Source organism: Gossypium hirsutum, chromosome A12, assembly GCF_007990345.1.
Source record: "Gossypium hirsutum isolate 1008001.06 chromosome A12, Gossypium_hirsutum_v2.1, whole genome shotgun sequence".
Classification (NCBI taxonomy): Eukaryota; Viridiplantae; Streptophyta; class Magnoliopsida; order Malvales; family Malvaceae; genus Gossypium; species Gossypium hirsutum.
In genome coordinates, this window is record NC_053435.1 from 41,246,079 (window position 1) to 41,254,970 (window position 8,892).

Genomic DNA, 8,892 nt, shown 5'->3' on the forward strand with positions numbered 1-8,892 from the left:
GGCAGATAAATTCTCACTTGATAGTGACCTCTTATGATCATAGGTACATTACATATTTTTTTTTGACTTTCCACATTGACCAAATGCACAATAATCATAGAACAGTCTTATTGCTTTACTCACATGTGCATCACATAACGACCTTGTGATTTAGTCTAAATCAAACTTAAATATAATCTCAAAATACATACCTGACCAACTTAACGCGTTGAACGTATTTATTACCAATTGTTACTGTGAAGTTATATAATCTTACGCTTTACTTGAATCTTCAGCAAAACCTTTAGTTCGGGGCTTACCTAGACAAAATCTCCACACGTAGTCATCGGGTCTTTAGAGCTCGGATATAATACGAGCACGAAGCCTACGGACATTAATCAGTGATAATATTCTCGCATAAAGCCTGCGGGGTTTTAACCCGGATATAGTACTGACACAAATGCCCTTCGGGACTTATCACATTTATAGACTTTCACATCCATCACGTTGGCCACTCGGCCCTATCACATATATACACTTTCACATTCATCACATCAGCCATTAGGCCTTATCACATATATACACTTTCACATTCATCGCATCGGCTATTAGGCCTTATCACATATATACACTTTCACATTCATCACATCGGCCATTAGGCCTTATCACATATATACACTTTCACATTCATCACATCGGCCATCACATCGGCTATTAGGCCTTATCACATATATACACTTTCACATTCATCACATCGGCCATTAGGCCTTATCACATATATATACACTTTCACATTCATCACATTGGCCATTCGGCCTTATCACATATATACACTTTCACATTCATCACATCGGCCATTAGGTCTTATCACATATATACACTTTCACATTTATTCAAATATACTTCACATACCACATATACTATCATGTACAGACTTGGTCTTGGCCGAATCTACATCCATCACTTTCCAATGAATAATTCAATTTTACGCCATACTATCATTTCATATTCGAATACTCATAAACTTACAATATCACGATTTAGAATTCAAGTATGGGTTTAATCAATAGCTTATGAGCAACTAAAACAAGTTTTATCCATGTTTACAACAAAATCACATATTCACTACGAGCTGTTTTCCTGAGCAATGGTCACTAAATTATTTATAACCGGAGCTACAAGACTCCAAATCACTTGCCGTTAATTTTCCCTGAATATAGACTCGTATATCTTTCATCCATAAATTTTTCAAAATTTTAGGTTTGGCCAATCAATACCAGATTTTTCTTAAAGTTTCCCCTGTTTCACTGTTTGACTAATCTGACCAGTCTTCACTACGAATCAAAATTCTCATTGTACAGAATTCAAAGTATGTTCTATTTGATTTCATTTGAAACTAGACTCATTAAGGAGTCTAAGCATATAAATTTTATCTTGTAACCATTTTTTTACAAATTATAGTGATTTTCTTAAAACAGAACAGGGGATTTCGGAGTCATTCTGACACCGTCTCACACAACTTTAAATATCTCTTTATAGGAAATTCCTTTGCTTACACGGTCTCTTTTATAAGAAACTAGACTAATTAAGCTTTGATTGTATATTTTATTCAGCCTATAATTCCACACCAAACATTTATAGTGATTTTCTAAAATTACGTTACTGCAGCTGTCCTGAGCAAATTATTACAATTTGCTCTTAAATTTCCAAGTCCAAACACTTAGGAACTTACCATTTGAGTTTAAGACATATCATGGCCACATCATATCTTATTAAATCAACTCATTATATCCTATTATAGTTGAATTTACTCAACATTTAGTCACTTAAAACTTACCTCGGATGTGGTCGAGCGATTTCGGCGGCTGTTCGATCACTTTTTCCCTTCCCTTATCCAACTTTGGTCCTCTAAGCTCTTGAGCTTAATCTATACATTCACCATAGCCGAATGCCCTAGCTTCATTTCCATTTTCTTTTCTTTATGTTTTTCGGCAAAATGCAAGAAAGGATGGATGTAACTTTGTTTTTATCACCATCTTCTATTATATTTCATTTTAATAAGCCAATTACTAAATTAATCTTTGTAATTTAATATCAAAACCTTTTAAATGGTGGTCCATTACCGTCCACTTACCTATGTAGTGGCCAAATATCATTTAATATTTATATTTCTTCTTTCTTTCTCAACATTTGGCAAGCACAAGGCAAGGATGTATGGCTTCCCCTTTTTTATTTTAAAGTTTAAACCATTAACTATTATAATATAATATATAATGCATATATGGCTATTCAACCATCATCATGGCCGGCCACTTACATAAAAATGGGGAATTTGAAATGCAAATCCCCATATTTTAAGCCATGCAATATTTGACCACTACACTTCAACCTACCACAATTTTAATATTTTTCACATAAGTCCTTTTTAACTCAATTCACATAAAGATAATCAAATTAATGCATGAAACTTTCACACATGCATTTACTCACATTATAAACACGGAATATATCTTTTAATTTCTTAATCGGTTTCGTGGTCCTGAAACCACTTTCCGACTAGGGTCAGTTTAGGGCTATCACAACTCTCCCCCACTTAAGAAATTTTCGTCCCCGAAAATTTCTACCGATGCATAGTTTAGGATAACGTCCTCTTATTGAATTATATCCACAAAGACATTAGCTCATTGATAGCAATTGTAATTCATTATTGATTTCGCATCGATCTATAAAAATCATTTTCTTATCTTAAAACAAATACATAAACATTTCTACAAGTATGCACATATATCTCATTTTCTTGATTTCATAAGCAATAATCACTTGATTTAATTCACAAATGCATTTCAAACACATATTAAGCACATATTAACATGTATAATTCACATCATCAACCCACGTATTCGTAACCCACATTTTCATTCATGTATAAGCTGTAATCTAACTGAAAGTACACATATACTCAAACATCCCAATAAATATCCTTTATAACTCCATCATATCTCACTATTCAACTTAACCCAACAGGAAATCAACTTCCACATACCTGAACATTGAATTCATTTAGCACATTCAATCACCGTTAACGATACCCGTATACAATCGATTTGGCATAAAGCCTCATATAGTATACCGGCATGGGGTTTATTTTAGCACATAACCCATATATCCAAAATTATCAGCATTCAAAAATTCTTACAGACTTTCAAATGTCGAACTTAATCGAAATAATTTCTTGAATATGATTAACAAAAAAAATAGGGGTCATTTAGCAATAGCACATATGACTTCATATACCAAGCATTCCATAGACTAAATCCGTAACACATTTATAACATGAATTTACTTCTTAACAACATATCCACCATCTTTTTACGTATTCACTTCTTTAGTATACATAATAATATAATATGAACTCACCAATTTTTACTTTCATTTGATTTTCACATACCTTCCGTACATACCTGTATCACTTATTCTGATCTTACTTTATTTATCATCTTAAATATACCCGTTGAATCATTCGAAATCATTATGGATACTCATTAAGCACATATAGCTCTTACAATGCCATATCCTAGATATGGTCTTACATATCCTCACATATCGAGCCGATGCCATGTCCCAGACATGGTCTTACACACTATCTCAAATTAATGCCTTCGTCCCAGACGAGGTCTTACATGAATTCCACTTCACACACTTAGTGCCCACTGACCGATCTCGCACTCATAGTGCTCGGTTAAAGGAATTCGCACACACACAGTGCCTCTAATCATTCACACACATAGTGCTCTTATTCATTCGTTATTACACATTGAAATGACTTAACCAAGTCTATAAACATCATGTATGTACACTTTTAAACATATCATCTCATTTAAATTTGAATTCGTATAGTAATGAACACTTAAACTTTGCTCAAATTACCGGCACGAAGCCTAGTAGGCACGAAGGCCCGAATACACGTCACCAGCATGATTGCTCTTCAGGACCTAGCTCGGATATAACACCAGCACGAATGCTCTTCGGGGTTTAGCACGGATATATCACTAGCACGAATGCTCTTCGGAACTTAGTCCGGATACATCACTAGCACGAATGCTCTTCGAGACTTAGCCCGGATACATCACTAGCACGAATGCTCTTTGAGACTTAGCCCGGATACATCACTAGCACGAATGCTCTTCGGGACTTAGCCCGGATACATCACTAGCACGAATGCTCTTCGGGACTTAGCCCGGATACATCACTCTCAATTTTCATGTACATATACACATATAGCAATACATATTAGTATATCATTTACAATACTTGAATACAAACACAACATGCTTATCGACCATTCAACTTCCAGTTCCATAGCCACATACAAAAATCACATTTATAGTCATAACACTCCTTCAAAATTGCATCACTTATACCCTTATAATTCAATCCAAATCGAAATTCAAATACGAGTACATGATACGCACCTGATCAACTTAATAATTCAGGCATATCTAAGTGAAGTTATATCGCAAATTCTCATAGTCAGAAGCTTGCTACAGCTCGGTCGGGATCAAGATTCATTACGTTACAGAAAACACATTTTAATAGTCAAAAATCATCACACTATCATTTATCACTTTATGGCATGTATAAATAGACTTGCGCGTGCTACGTTAGTCCTAGAATCCACTAAACCGTAGCTCTGATACCAATAAATGTAACACCCCAATCCCGTATCCGTCGCCGGAATAGATAAAGGGGCATTACCAGTCTTGAAACTCATATCAGAACAGTAAATTTTTTTTGACCATTCCTTTAGATAAGTACTAAAGACAGTCAGGAATACAATTTAAACTTCTATAAGTACACATTCAAAAGATGCCATTTCGCATGGCTTATATACATTAACCAAAATATCCTCTCACTACTAGTCTATTCTATACATGCCATAAGATAATCCAAAACGTAGCAGTACCAAACAGTGGATAGTGATAGTGTGACTAGTTGCTGATGTTCCCCGAGCCTGTAGCTTCCAAATGAGATCTATAAAACAGAGGAAACAAAGTACACGGAGTAAGCATTATAATGCTTAGTAAGTTTTAAGCAGTGTCAACAGATAACAATCGAATTATAACATAGTTGTTTGTATTTTTATTTCACTCTTCCTTCGGGCATACCATCCCTTTACCGAATATGCACATCTCATCATATATAATAGGCAGATAAATTCTCACTTGATAGTGACCTCTTATGATCATAGGTACATTACATATTTTTTTTTGACTTTCCACATTGACCAAATGCACAATAATCATAGAACAGTCTTATTGCTTTACTCACATGTGCATCACATAACGACCTTGTGATTTAGTCTAAATCAAACTTAAATATAATCTCAAAGTACATACCTGACCAACTTAACGCGTTGAACGTATTTATTACCAATTGTTACTGTGAAGTTATATAATCTTACGCTTTACTTGAATCTTCAGCAAAACCTTTAGTTCGGGGCTTACCTGGACAAAATCTCCACACGTAGTCATCGGGTCTTGAGAGCTCAGATATAGTACGAGCACGAAGCCTACGGACATTAATCAGTGATAATACTCTCGCATAAAGCCTGCAGGGTTTTAACCCGGATATAGTACTGACACAAATGCCCTTCGGGACTTATCACATTTATAGACTTTCACATCCATCACGTTGGCCACTCGGCCCTATCACATATATACACTTTCACATTCATCACATCAGCCATTAGGCCTTATCACATATATACACTTTCACATTCATCGCATCGGCTATTAGGCCTTATCACATATATACACTTTCACATTCATCACTTCGGCCATTAGGCCTTATCACATATATACACTTTCACATTCATCACATCGGCCATCACATCGGCTATTAGGCCTTATCACATATATACACTTTCACATTCATCACATCGGCCATTAGGCCTTATCACATATATATACACTTTCACATTCATCACATTGGCCATTCGGCCTTATCACATATATACACTTTCACATTCATCACATCGGCCATTAGGTCTTATCACATATATACACTTTCACATTTATTCAAATATACTTCACATACCACATATACTATCATGTACAGACTTGGTCTTGGCCGAATCTACATCCATCACTTTCCAATGAATAATTCAATTTTACGCCATACTATCATTTCATATTCGAATACTCATAAACTTACAATATCACGATTTAGAATTCAAGTATGGGTTTAATCAATAGCTTATGAGCAACTAAAACAAGTTTTATCCATGTTTACAACAAAATCACATATTCACTACGAGCTGTTTTCCTGAGCAATGGTCACTAAATTATTTATATCCGGAGCTACAAGACTCCAAATCACTTGCCGTTAATTTTCCCTGAATATAGACTTGTATATCTTTCATCCATAAATTTTTCAGAATTTTAGGTTTGGCCAATCAATACCAGATTTTTCTTAAAGTTTCCCCTGTTTCACTGTTTGACTAATCTGACCAGTCTTCACTACGAATCAAACTTCTCATTGTACAGAATTCAAAGTATGTTCTATTTGATTTCATTTGAAACTAGACTCATTAAGGAGTCTAAGCATATAAATTTTATCTTGTAACCATTTTTGTACAAATTATAGTGATTTTCTTAAAACAGAACAGGGGATTTCGGAGTCATTCTGACACCGTCTCACACAACTTTAAATATCTCTTTATAGGAAATTCCTTTGCTTACACGGTCTCTTTTATAAGAAACTAGACTAATTAAGCTTTGATTGTATATTTTATTTAGCCTATAATTCCACACCAAACATTTATAGTGATTTTCTAAAATCACGTTACTGCGGCTGTCCTGAGCAAATTATTACAATTTGCTCTTAAATTTCCAAGTCCAAACACTTAGGAACTTACCATTTGAGTTTAAGACATATCATGGCCACATCATATCTTATTAAATCAACTCATTATATCCTATTATAGTTGAATTTACTCAACATTTAGTCACTTAAAACTTACCTCGGATGTGGTCGAACGATTTCGGCGGCTATTCGATCACTTTTTCCCTTCCCTTATCCAACTTTGGTCCTCTAAGCTCTTGAGCTTAATCTATACATTCACCATAGCCGAATGCCCTAGCTTCATTTCCATTTTCTTTTCTTTATGTTTTTCGGCAAAAATGCAAGAAAGGATGGATGTAACTTTGTTTTTATCACCATCTTCTATTATATTTCATTTTAATAAGCCAATTACTAAATTAATCTTTGTAATTTAATATCAAAACCTTTTAAATGGTGGTCCATTACCGTCCACTTACCTATGTAGTGGCCAAATATCATTTAATATTTATATTTCTTCTTTCTTTCTCAACATTTGGCAAGCACAAGGCAAGGATGTATGGCTTCCCCTTTTTTATTTTAAAGTTTAAACCATTAACTATTATAATATAATATATAATGCATATATGGCTATTCAACCATCATCATGGCCGGCCACTTACATAAAAATGGGGAATTTGAAATGCAAATCCCCATATTTTAAGCCATGCAATATTTGACCACTACACTTCAACCTACCACAATTTTAATATTTTTCACATAAGTCCTTTTTAACTCAATTCACATAAAAATAATCAAATTAATGCATGAAACTTTCACACATGCATTTACTCACATTATAAACACGGAATATATCTTTTAATTTCTTATAGGACTCGGTTTCGTGGTCCCGAAACCACTTTCCGACTAGGGTCAGTTTAGGGTTGTAACAATAATAGATTGCTCTGAATTAAGTTACAAGTCCGGTAATGCCTCTTAACCTATTCCAGTGACAGTTACGGGTTAGGGGTGTTACAGGCTTGTAGAAAACCCGAAGGCAACTGGTGCTTAGCCTTAATATGCTAGCACATCAGACATCAAGCAAAAAATCTGTAACCTCATGCTTCAAACCCGGCCACCAGTACAACTCACGAAGATTGTGATACATCTGAGTACCAAATGAATGGATAGCATAAAGGCTACTGTAATGCCCCCGTACCCGAGACCGTCGCCGGAGTCGAGCACGAGATGTTAACAGACTTAATTCATTAATTAAACAACTCAAACAATTTATCTTAGAATTTCCAGACAAGCTGGCTAACTACATCACAATCGCTAAAAAATCCATATCTCGAGTTACAAAACTCGAAATCCAATTACGAAAATTTTCCCTGAAACCAGACTCATATATCTACTTGCTAATTTTTTTCTAGAATTTTTGGTCAGGCCAATTAGTACAGTTTATTAGTTAAAAGTCTCCCCTATTTCAAGGTTAATCTACTATGACCCCTGTGTATTTCGAATCAGATATCTCCCTGTACAGAGTTTCAATGACTATGCCGTTTGTTTCTCATAAAACTAGACTCAATAAAGATTTCATACATATAATGTAAAATTTCTAATTGTTTTTTTTTTTACAATTTATGGTGAATTTTTAAAGTCGGAATAGGGGATTCAAAGATCGCTCTGACCCTGTTCCACCAAAACTTAAATATCTCATAAAATATAATTCATTTACCTGTTTTATTTCTTCCATATGAAAATAGAATCATCAATTTTCGATTCCATAACTTATCCATCATTTAATTTCATTTCTACTATTTTTAGTGATTTTTCAAATTCACGTCACTGCTACTGTCTAATTCTGCTTTGTGGCAAATTTTACCTTTCCAAGGATTTTCATGGTTTAGTTAAGACATAAAGCATACATGTTATCATATATAAACTTGATTAGTCATTCCAATAGCTAATCATTCTCAAACATTTCCATTCCATCCATGGGCCTTATCGTAAGATTATACACACAAAATGATTGAAGTACATACCTGTCCAAAGTTCCCATTCCACAACACTTACCAATACGTCACTTGCATC